The sequence below is a fragment of the Vombatus ursinus genome, unplaced genomic scaffold (assembly GCF_900497805.2).
Source record: "Vombatus ursinus unplaced genomic scaffold, bare-nosed wombat genome assembly UNPS02014792.1, whole genome shotgun sequence".
Lineage (NCBI taxonomy): Eukaryota > Metazoa > Chordata > Mammalia > Diprotodontia > Vombatidae > Vombatus > Vombatus ursinus.
Genome location: NW_020954570.1, coordinates 3940404 through 3952889, shown reverse-complemented (window position 1 = coordinate 3952889; position 12486 = coordinate 3940404).

Sequence of the window (12486 nt, the reverse complement as noted above, 5' to 3'; positions counted from 1 at the left end):
TTTCCTTTTCTTTCATCTCCTTTCCTCTTTCCTTCCTTCCTATTTTTTCACTTACATTTTTTCTTCTTTTCCTTGTTTAAAAATAGCAAAATGTTCTGTGCAATGTCTTCTGATTTTATAAGTAGATAGATTTTGAAATTCATGCGGTGCCCTACACTTCGAAATGTGCTCAATAATTCAAAGTGAGTATATCATTGGGAGGAGATATTGTTGCACTTGTTAATAGAATTTAATGGAGAGTGTTGTTTGGTAATATATTGTGCATTTATTGATATGTGGTTTTATTTGGGTTAAGGTCTCATTCCCCACTAGAACTACGGATTCCATTTGGATATTTGAAACAACTCATTGAGACATTGGGTGTGTCTATAGGAGCACCCATGGAAATATATAATCCAGAAATGGGTAAGAATATAAATTAATTAACAATGATTATAGTCCACACTGGTACTAATGTTTGTCTCTACCACCAATTGAAATGATAAAAAAGAAAACTCTTTTTAGATGCTGTTCTATGACTGGTAAAAATACAGCCACTTGTCACTACATTGTTGTCATTTGAAATGCTCATAATTAATGCATTAGGAATGTTTTACAACCTATCTTGATTTTTTATTATTCATATCATTATAGTATATAATAAAGTCATATAGCATCTCCAGGATAAAACTGGTGTTAAAAAAAATGGATTCCAGTGACAATGAACAGTGTGAGATTATTTTAAGTGTTGTATAATTTTTTTTCCTGAATGCAATCCCTCTTGATCTCTTACATAATTCTGAACCTACCTCATTGTCTATCTGTTCTTTCCATGATGTGCATGTGAGTGTGATTCTGTATGTGTGTGTGTGTGTGCTTGCACATGTGCATGCATGGATTTGTACATGTTTGCTGATCTACTTAAAGGACTACCCATCTAACCTGCTGATATAATGCCAGAAATGTATTTTAACCTTTTTGCTTTTCTAGTGTGGATGGCTCAGTTTCTTTCTTTAAAATAACTATGAATTCCATTAAGGAGGGTCAGTAGCATTCCAAGGCTCCATGTAATTGACACAATGCCTAATTTTCACTTCCCAAGAGTTGCACAGGATTGGCAGAAATAAATGTGTAGTGATCTGCATTTTTGGGAAAAAAAATCCAAATAAATGAGATCATAGCTTCATTTGAATGTTTGTGCATTTGTATACCTCACTTAATCTAGTAGAAGTTATCCTGAAAGTTGTATGTTAATATATATTTATGGCACTAAGGAGAGAGAAGTTCTATTTAAAGGATCCCCATGATGAATCTTTTATTTGGAAAGAATAGGTTATTTGCATTAGAATTCTGGCAAGGCTTATAACGTCCTGTATTTCTATTTCATCATTTTACAATTGTGGATGATGATAATCTTAACTCTCTGACCCTTACAGGACAGTTGGCACCATCACATTTTAGAATCAGAAGTTACCTTGCAGACTATATAGTGTACTTCCTTCATTGGACAGAGGAGGACAGAGACCCAGAGAAGTGAAGTGGTCTATAAAAGATCACACAGTGAGCAAGAAGACCAAGACCAAGATACGGATCTCAAAATTCTTAGTCTATCATACCATTTTATCCTCAAAATAATCTTGAGAAGTTGGTGCGTTATTATCTCAATTAAAAAGATGAAGAAACTAAGGCAGACAAATGATAAGTGACTTGCCCAGGGTCATTTACTAGGTGCAGCTAGTAAGTGTCTGAGGCCAGAATTGAAGTCAGGTCTTCCTGAGCCCAGGTCCATTGCTTTGTCCCCTGCACCACATGGCTGCCTCTTAAAATGTCTCCTCTAGGTTCACTCTCCTCAATCATACTTACACTCATATATAGCTTTCTTAGAGGGTGGCTAACTACTTCTCCTTCAATGTTCTAGACACAACCCTGCTGGACTAGGGTTTCTGCTTCATTTATTCACAAGATCCTACCAGTGTGGGCTCAGAGAATCAGTGTCTTTCAACAGCCTGCAATAGACTTTTCTCTCTAACACTACAGTATTTAATCCCTGAAACTAGCACCATCCTCTGGTAACTGTTCATTGACACTTTTTCAGCTGGTAGTTGTTCTATGGTCAGTTACATTACTTTAAAAAGTAGCAGAAGGGTGGTAGTGCTATATTGCATCATATGCCACGTTAAAAAAAATAAATAAATAGAGCATGCATTGTATGTAACAAAAGGCAAACAAATTCCCTTTGATTAAGCCAGGCTCTCAAACCTGTATTATTTTTCTGGCTTCAGTTTGTCCTTGGTTCTACATAGTCTCACTGCTGATTGTTCACTTAATGGTTCAAACCTGGCGTTTGAAATTCCAGCAAGTTTATCTTGGAAATTTTCTGGCTTGATGTTTTCTTCTAAAATCCTGACTTTGTCCACTGTTTGGTGACCCTAGCCTCCATTTCTTCTCTTTCTTCTCCTTCAGATTCTGGCATCCTCCTCACCCAACAAAGCTGTCAAGATCACTGAGTATGAACTGGCCTACACTCCCTTGGGCCTGGCTGTAACTGCTGTTTTCTATCACCATAGTGACAGAAAGGTCACTGACAGAGACAGTGACCTTTAAATCCTCATTTTAGTAGAAGTAATCCCATTCTAAATACTATATATTTGTTTATTTATTTTGTAGGAGCGATTTATCACTACGGACTCTGAGTTGTCAGTTTCAGATGACTTCAAGAAATACATCAGGTAACAGGGAATTGGTTTCTTATTTTAAAAACACATTGGAAAATTCTCAAAGCTGGGGTACAACATTATGAATCAACTATCACTCTCTAATACCAAGAACTATTAGACAAAAATGATTAAATCTCCATCAATCACACAAAGTGGCAGAAATAAAAATGTCAATGGAAAAGAGGATTGTTACAAGATTACTGTCTCCTGCTTTGAAAGCAAACATCTTGGCTTTCCCTCGTTTATTTTTCATCACTACCTTGGCCTTGACTCAGCATTTAGGTAGTAGCAAAAAAATGATTATCTTCTGATAAAGTTCAATGTCATTTAAGTATTACTGTTTTGAGGTCAGAGGAGTGCATAATAACTCTGAGTCATCCCCAGGATTCTGTAATATAAAGGCAAGTGGAGAAAGTAATGAATTAGGAAAAGCTTAGGGGAAAAGACAGCATTTTAAGCATTTGTAATGGCTTTCATAAATCACTGATACTAATAATGCATTTAGTGATTTCTATTCAATTCATAGAAATTATTCTTAATAAAAATGTGTGAGGTTTGATGCCTGATGCTTGGAAATATCAACCCCTTTCACAGAACTGAATTTTTCCAGGTGACTATATGTAATTTATAAATGAGACACATAGAAAGTTTGGTAGATTTTCATAAAATGAGAGGCAAGATTGGACAAAGTGGGAGTTCTGGTTTGAATGGAAATCCTGGTTCCTGACCTGAGCCTACTTTACAAGGAGTCACAGGTTATTCATGCAAGTTACTAGCTCCATTCTCATTTCCCTTTTTCCATTCCTTATGTAGACATTAACATCTTATGGGAGAAGAAAAGAAGTCAGGAGTAGTGATGAGTACTCTAGATCACCTGCTATGAAGAAGCACAGGTTCCTAGATGCATGGCTGTAAGGAAGAAAAGGAAATAAACATTTAGTAAGTGCCTACTGCATGCTGACCATTACGCTAAGCTCTTCATAAATATATCATTTGTTCCTCACAACAGTCATTAGAAGTAGGTGTTACTATAATCCCCATGTTACAGTTGAGGATCACACAGCTAGTTAGCATCTGAGGTCATATTTGATCTCAGGTGTTTCCAATTTCAGGCCCAGGGCCCCACCCACTGTGCCATCTAGTTGTCAGTTTACTGACTTGACATGATGAGACTAAGTATGACTCTAATGACTAATCTCTACATCATATTTTACAAAAATAAAAACTTAAAATCACATCACAATATCATATTTGTTGTTTTTCTGATGAAAGGAAAGAATTTTATACCTGGAGAAAAAGGGGAAAAAAGTATAATGCACCATAATCATATCCAGGATATTTATACTTTTAGCCCCTACTGGGATGAAATATAAAAGAAAAATAGTTTTCAAATGCAAAAGTGAAGCATTCATTTTCCTGGTCTGTGCAAGTATACATGAGTACAATTAAATGCCTTAGTCATTTGCAAAAGAGGTACACTGACAAATATACAGAGATACTTAAAAAGAAATAAGTATCTATACTCCATTACCCAACACAACAGAACAGATTTTTTGAAAAGCCCAGAATATGTTGCTTTCTAAATGAAAACAGTTAAAAATATATGAGTATGGCAACCATCCTCTGAGATTAGAAGTACTGAGTGATGAGAAAATTAACTAATTATATGAATCAGGAACTTTTGGAAATACTAATCTAACAGTACTGTTCATTTAAAAAAAAATTCAATGACATTCTTCCCTTGAAAAACAAAGTACTACATGAACTGCAAAAGGGAGTAAGGATGCCAAACTTTTTCAAGATGACTAAGGAAGTAAATATTTAGAGTATGAAAGGAAAATGTTATAAGAAGAGAAAAGATAAAGGATGTTAAACTCTAAAATAATTTTACCTCTCGCTTCACAGCTGATTGGAAAAAAAATTCATAGCAACACAGAGAAAGTACTGTGTGTAGACAGCAGAAGAACAAACTCTGACTCACCATTTTATTTAGCCCCAAATATAAATCACACTACATTTTCAAAATAATTTTTCCTGAAAAAAATTAATTCATATATTTAATAGGAATGTATATGTATAGCCTATATCAGATTGCGTGCCATCTTGGGGAGGGAAGTGGGGAGGGAGAGGGAGAAAAATTTAAAACTCAAAAGCTTATGTAAATGATTGTTGATAATTCAAAATAAATTAATTAAAATTTTAAAAAAATATTTAATTCTGTCCCCATTCCCCAATCATTCTTAGAGTTGTCCTCCTTGCTTCTTACCAGCCACATGTGTGACAGCATTTCGAGATCATGAATTCTCTGGCTGCTTCTATCCTAATGATCAAAAGGGCTTGGAATTTTAGAATGAAGTGGAAAACTCTGAGTGATTCTTTAGTCATCTTGTCCCAAGATGGAAGCAAGATGTGGGGTGCTATATAAATTTAATAAAAAAGCCAGATTCTTGCTTTTATTCTTCATGTGTCAACATGTAACTGTTACATATCCATTAACGAATGGGGAAAATCTGGCTTTTCTCCCCTTTGGCATCATGCTAATTTTGATCATCTGGCAGTTAATGAAGGCGAGCTCAACCAGGGGAGATTCAGATGGACTGCCTTTTCTATGTTGTGTTTTCTTTCATGAGTAGGTTCTCTATATCCGGTTCAAGGTAAAGTGTTTGAGCTTGGAGTCAATCTCACATGTTTAAGAAGTCTAGGGGCAGCTAGGTGGCGCAGTGGATAGAGCACCAGCCCTGAAATCAGGAGGACCTGAGTTCAAATCCAGCCTCAGACCAAACACTTGACATGTACTAACTGTGTGACCTTGGGCAAATCACTTAACCCAGATTGCCTCACTAAAAAAAAAAAAAAAAAAAGAAGAAGAAGAAGAAGAAGAGAGAAGTCTGAAGGTCCTAGGCTCAATATATGAAGCTGGCTTGCAATAAGAGAAACTTCTGCATTAGAAAGTACAGTAACTGACAAGAATATTGGCCTAAGCCTAGCTCATTTATCAGCAGATATGTACTATAATTTCCTTGGATAGTATAGAGCTGAGCTGAAACGTAAAATGCCTAATCAGCAAAACTACCACCTCCTCTTCTAATGAGGTTTAAGTACCACCTTCTTGGTTGAGTCTAATGATAGTACTGTCACTTGTTTAGTTTAGACCTTATTGTATACTTGTCAGAGTCTTGTGTTTTATTATTTCTTCTGTGTATAAGAAATTTTAAAATGTCCTATACCTGGTTCATATTGTATATTGAGTATCAATCCACTCCTCCCTTTTGGAGGAACCCTAGACTCAACTCAAGCTTTCCTCATGAGATGGAGATAAGATTCTGACGCAAAAACTTCAAAGTTGGACACTGATTTTGTCTAATCAACATGGCTGAACCCTCCCCAGTCTTTAGTGACTATCCATTTTGGTCATACTATTGAAATGTAGTGTACTAACAAATAGTAAATCAACTAAATCATAGGAGTAGGCAATTTTTCTAAACACATGACATACTGGTAAACCATTTTAAAATATACTGTTTTTTAATTTTTTTTGTTTGAGTTTTCTTAAACAAAATGACTAACATGGAAATGTTTTACATGATTGTGTATATATGACCAATATCAGATTGCTTGCCATCTCAGGGAGGGAGAAGAAAGGGAAGAAGGGATAGAATTTAGAAATTAAAACTTTTTTAAAAATGTTAAAATTATTTTACATGTAATTGGGGAAAAATGGAATAGTATTTTAAAAATTTCTAACTGAAACTTGCATATCAGATGTTTGTTCCTAAGACTATAGTCACAGCCTACCATTTAAAAGAAAAAAAAAAGGATGAAGTACTATATCAATCCTATATGCTATGAAAAGATCATGTTTCAAAATATGTTACCCAAGTATTGTTCAGTTCCATTGTTTAGGACCAAGAATTTGAGCTTAGTTAAACTCTCTTGCCTCCAAATTGTCCATGATCTTCTGCTAGTCAAGCAAAAGATAGCACTTAACAGTTTCTTGTGGCTATTTTTTATTCAGACCACAGTAATAGATGTCAATAGCCTTCAGTCAGTCTCCTGGTCCAATTAAGTTTTGAGCATGGTTTCAATACATTTTAAACAGGAATTAGTCTAACATGAATGGTGGCAGAGAGGAAATGAGTTAAGATATAGCTCTCACTACAGCCCTGTCTCCTGCTTTGGCTCCTAGTACACTGAGGGTGAAAAACTAGGCCCTATATCTTCATGAAGTGATCTGGGGGAGCTAGTTCTGTCCCATTCTTGTCTTCTGTCAAGGTAGACCCAGAATCTGCCGTCACTGATTAGGGGAGCTTTTTGAAATTCACCCCTTCCTTCATCTCCAGAGTTCTGATTGGTTTCCTTTTTATTAGTAACAGTTCTGGCTGGTTTCCCTGGGACATTTGCTTTCCTCATCTCTGTTGGTCTTTTTTTTTTTTTTTTTTTTTTGCTATTTTGAGCTGGACAGAAGATGTATTTGTCTTTTTGTTAAGGTTTTCTTTGTTTTTGGTCTATCTAGAGGTATATTTTGGATATTTGTGGATGTTTATGTGGGAGAGCTATGCTTCTCCACAGCCCTTCAAGCAAAGTAAATGCAGAAAGAACAATAATGGGAAATAAGAAATATTAGTATTTATGCTTAACTTGGGATTAAACTAGAATGTTAAAATGACATTTCAAAGAAAAAAATATCTGTGACATGTAATAAAGAATACAGTAGGCAACAATTCAGGAGACTACTGATTAGATAGTTCAATTCTTTGGAAAAGTGCTAGAACTTTAAAAACAAATAAGGAACTGGAATCTCTACTGTAGATCTGAAGGACATGAAGGGAAGAGAAATTCAGTCTTTCCTTTTGTTGTATAGTGGAAACGATACTGGATTTAGGTAACTTGAGTTTGAAACCCTGCCTTTAGACTCACTGTCTTAGAGACTTTGGGCAAGACACTTAAATTTCCTCTGCATTAGTATCCTTATCTGTAAAACAAGGATGACAATACTTACAGTACCTATCTCATATGATTATTATGAGAAAAGAAATTTGTAATGTAGCACTAGGTGTTGCAACAGGTTTGATGGAGCAGGTTTGAAATGCCTACATGCATAGTAAAGATGTCATTGAAATTTTAATCATGAAACATACAAATAGCACATGGCTATGACCAGAGTTAGACAATGATGATGACAACAATGACAACAACAACAGCTGTCTAATAATGAACTGGGATTATGGTGGAGTTAGGATCCCAACATTGTACTAGGAAAGGTCATTCTCTCCTAGAATTCTTCCTTTCCCTCATGCTATGAACAAAGGAACATCAATCAAAAATCAAGGATATTGTCAAACACAGGTATTTGTGAAAAATAAAATTACATCAGCCAGATGCAGTCCTCTACAGAATAAAAGACTATGCTTAGAAAGGACTGTAAGTTTCATCCTCCTGAAATAAGGGAAGGAAGGAGATAAATACTCCCAGTTTCTCCATGTTCCTTGGAGTATTATTTCCCCATTCAGATCTCCAGGCACTAAAACCAACAACCACCTGCTCCTTTAGCTTTCATCTCTCCAGTGCTCACAGAGGCATGGATAACTGCCTCTGCTGCCATCACCTACCTGATGTTCTGTTGTCCCACATGCAGGAGGAAACCTCACCACCCCTTCTCCTTATCGCTGCCCACCTTGGGAGAGAGTTCTCTTTAAAGGCTCCCTTCTATCAGAAAATGTCACTACTCAGCTCTGATATTGCATTAGCTTCCTCTCTTCCTGAGCTGGAGTAAAAAAAAAAATTAAAAAGCAAACAAACAAACTCACAAGGTCTTTAGTCACCAAGGCTCATTCAAATACCAGAAGGACATTTACTTAATATTTCTTTTAGTTTCCAAGTGTTGATTGCTGTAATTCTCCTTTAGATTAAAGGGAAATTAGTACAGCGACTGTTTACATCAATAGCATTGGTGTCTTCCCTACCCCCAATCAAACCTTAGTCCACCCCTATTCCTTCCATCTCCAAATTTCAGGTATTACAAACTTGAGTAAAATATTCCTTCCACTCAACCAGGGATGAAATTAGCTTGCATGTTGTACTACACATCTGAAAGAATCGGTCTCATTAGGGCAATAGTTGCCTTCAAGTACTTCAAGATTTACCATCCAAATCCAGAGTTCCAGTGTTTTGAGGTAAATGCTGAGTCAGAGACTTTATATCTGAGAGAAGAATATTATTTAAAAGCAATAAACAAATAAGTAAATAAATAGCTTTTTGATCCCATCACTTTAATTTGTGAATTTGCAATGAAAGCATGCTTAAAAATTAATATATTCACAATTGAGAAGTTTCTGTCAGAACCTGGCAGCATACAGAGAACTTCTACATAGAATCACTCAAATGGAATAACATTAGCTACTGTAACACATATTCAGGGAGGGTTCTCAGAATTTTTTTAAGAAATAATAGCTACTAATGCAACTACTACTAACAACGACAGCAACAAAAACAACCACAAAAATCTCTTGTGTTTTTCTTCCTGGCTAATGTATAGAATAGGCCAAAGCAGTTTAAAATAATGGAAAGTGTTAGAACAAAGCAAAATTTAAGAGAAGATGGAGATGGAGAGATGAAGAAAACCCTGCAGACATAGTGGAGGCAGCTATGGTTGAGTGGTGGGTAAGCGGGGGGGAAAATGGAGGAAGAGGATTGAGGTAGGGTCTTGGGTCTATCTCCCTTGGGTTAGACTAAATAGCCTCTTAGGCCCCATCCATCTTTGTGATTTGGGTGAACTAAAATTTATCACTTACTACCTATATGATTTTTGATAAAGCACTTAAGCTCTTGGTTTCAGTTTCTATATCTATAAAATGGAGATAGTAAAATATTTGTGCAACTTAATAGTGTGTATTTTTGTACATAATTTTATATTGGACAACTTTATATTATCATTATATGTTTAAAGCAAGGCAATGTGTGTCAAGTATATAAACTCCTTTCTAAAGTATATAAATATATACTATATATGATAAATATAAAGTGAGATATGCTTATTGAATTATAGCCTACATACTTGAAACCCTTTCTCTTTTCTTTAAAATGTTTCTAACGTGTTAAGAAAAGTCACTGTAGCATTAGTATCACATTGAAAAACCATAATACTTCCCTGTGAAGGTGATGATGATGATAAATGTATCTCAGAGAACTCTTAGTTTTAACTAAGAAATATATAATTTAATCAACAGTTTCAGAGACACATGTGTGAAACTAAATCATATCTGGACTCTTTCACTCTCCTCTTCCTATTTTTGGTAGACATAAGTAATAACCTCAGAAATAAACTGTTTTCTTGCTTGCTTGCTTTCTTGCTTTTTCTCTTTTTTTCTTTTTCAAGTCAATGGTGTTGGGGCTTAATAAGCTGAAAATTAAAAGAAAACAGAACCTAAACCTTCCATTAGAGTACAAGTTACCCTTGGACTGAATGAAAGAAAAATCACAATTGAGTCCAGGAAAAAAAAAAAAAAAGGAGTGGTGCAGCTTCCAAGCTCCTATGGGCCCAGTAGTTGTTCTCTAAACGTTAAACTTTGATTAATTTAGATTATGTTCCACTTCATATATATATATTTAATTATGCAAGTACTTCACTGTTTACAATTCCTTTAAACATCATATAGTTATAGTTACAGTTTAGATAATGTATGTGAATTTTATTTTTGGTTCATCTGATAACATAGCCAACAACTTCAGATTTTTTGAATCTTCTGATATATAATAAAATCTTTTTCAACCTCATTTTTACACTCTAAATGTGTCTTTACCTTATGGATTTTCCTCTATTTATTTCTTTAATATTGATTGTTACTACTTTGTACATTTAAGTCAGTATTTTGTCCTGAAAATCAGATTTGTTCTCCCCACTTTAATGTAAATCTCTTCACATAGGCTCTCCCTGTGACTCCCAACTATTTATCAGAAGTTTCTTGAATTTATTTAAATATGTTCATTTATCCTTCTCTTTTAAATTATATTTCATGATAGTTCCCAATTACATGTTAAATACTATACATATATATATACATACACATATATAGTGTATACATATATGTGTATGCATGTATACATATATGTATATAAATTTTGAATTCCAAATTCTCTTTCTCTCCTGCACTTTCTCCCTCCTTAAGAAAGCAAGCAATTCAAGGGACAGCTAGGTGGCACAGGTGATAGAGCTCTGGCCTTGAGTCAGGAGGACCTGAGTTCAAATCCAACCTTAAACACTTGACCCTTACTAGCTGTGTGACCCTGGGCAAGTCACTTCACTCTGACTGTCTTACCAAAAAGCCAAAGAGAATAAATTTTTAAAAAGAAAAAAATCAATTTGGTATTGATTATACATGTGAAGTCATGCAAAAACACATTTCTATATTAGCCATGTTGCAAAAGAAAACACAAAATAAACCATGAAAATAAGAAAGTTAAAAAAAAAGTGTCAATCTGCACTCAGAGTTCATAATTTCTCTCTCTGCATGTGGATAAAACAGGGTTGGTTTAGGTTTTAAATCATATTTGTGTCATAAAAAGAATTATTTTTTCAAATAATTTTTATGGTGTTGGGGATAATTGTTCCTTAATTGTTTAGTAGAATTCATTTGTGAAGCCCTCTGGTTCTGGAGATCTTTTCTTAGGGAACTCATTGATGACTTCATTTTCTTTATCGAACATAAAGTTATTTAAGTATTTTATTTCCTCTTCTGTTAATCTGGGAATGTAATCTTCTTTGTAAATATCCATACATTTTGCTTAGATTGTCAGTTTTACTGGCATATAGTTGAGCAAAATAATTCCTAATAATCACTTTAATTTTGTCTTCATTGATGGTGCATTCACCCTTTATATTTTTGATACTGGTAATTTAGTTTTCTTCTTTCTTTGATTTTAATCAAATTACCCAATTGTTAATCTGTTTCATCATAATTATTTTTAAAACAGCTCCTAGTTTTATTACTTCAGTGTTTTAACTTTTTTACCTTCAATTTTATTTATCATTCCTTTGATTTTCAGGAGTTCCATTTAGGTGTTTAATTGGGGGGGGGATATTTTTTCTTTTTGTATTTTTTTTAGTGGCATGCCCAATTCCTCGATTGGCTCTTACCTTGTTTTATTTATGTATGCATTCAGAGATATAAAATTTTCCGTAAGTACTGATTTGGCTACATCCCACAAATTTAGGACTGTTGTCTCATTGTTGTCATATTCTTTAATGAAACTGTTGATTGTTACTATGATTTGTTCTTTAAACTACTACTCAAGATCAAATTTTTAGTTTCCAATGAATTTTTAATGTTTTGACAACTCTTTATTGAATGTAATTTTGTTGCATGATGATCTGACAAAGTGCATTTAATACTTCTGCTTTTTTGCATTTGGTTGTGAGATTTCTATGCCATAATATATAGTTTTCATGATGGTATAATATAAAGCTGAGGAAAAGATTTGCTCTTTTCTATTTCCATTCATTTTTATCAAAAGGTCAATTTTATTTAACTTTTCTAAGATTCTATTCATCTCCTTCATTTCTTTCTCGCTTATTTTATGGTTAGATTTTCTAGTTCTGAGAGAGGAAAGTTGAGGTCTCCCTCTATTATAGTTTTACTGTCTATTTTCTCCTGTAATTCATTTAACTTTTCCTTTAAGAATTTGGATGTGTGCACCATTTGGTGCCTTCATGTTTAATATTGATTGTTTATGATGGTCTATAGTTCCTTTTAGGGAGATATACTCTCCCTGCTTAACATTCTTAATTAGATCT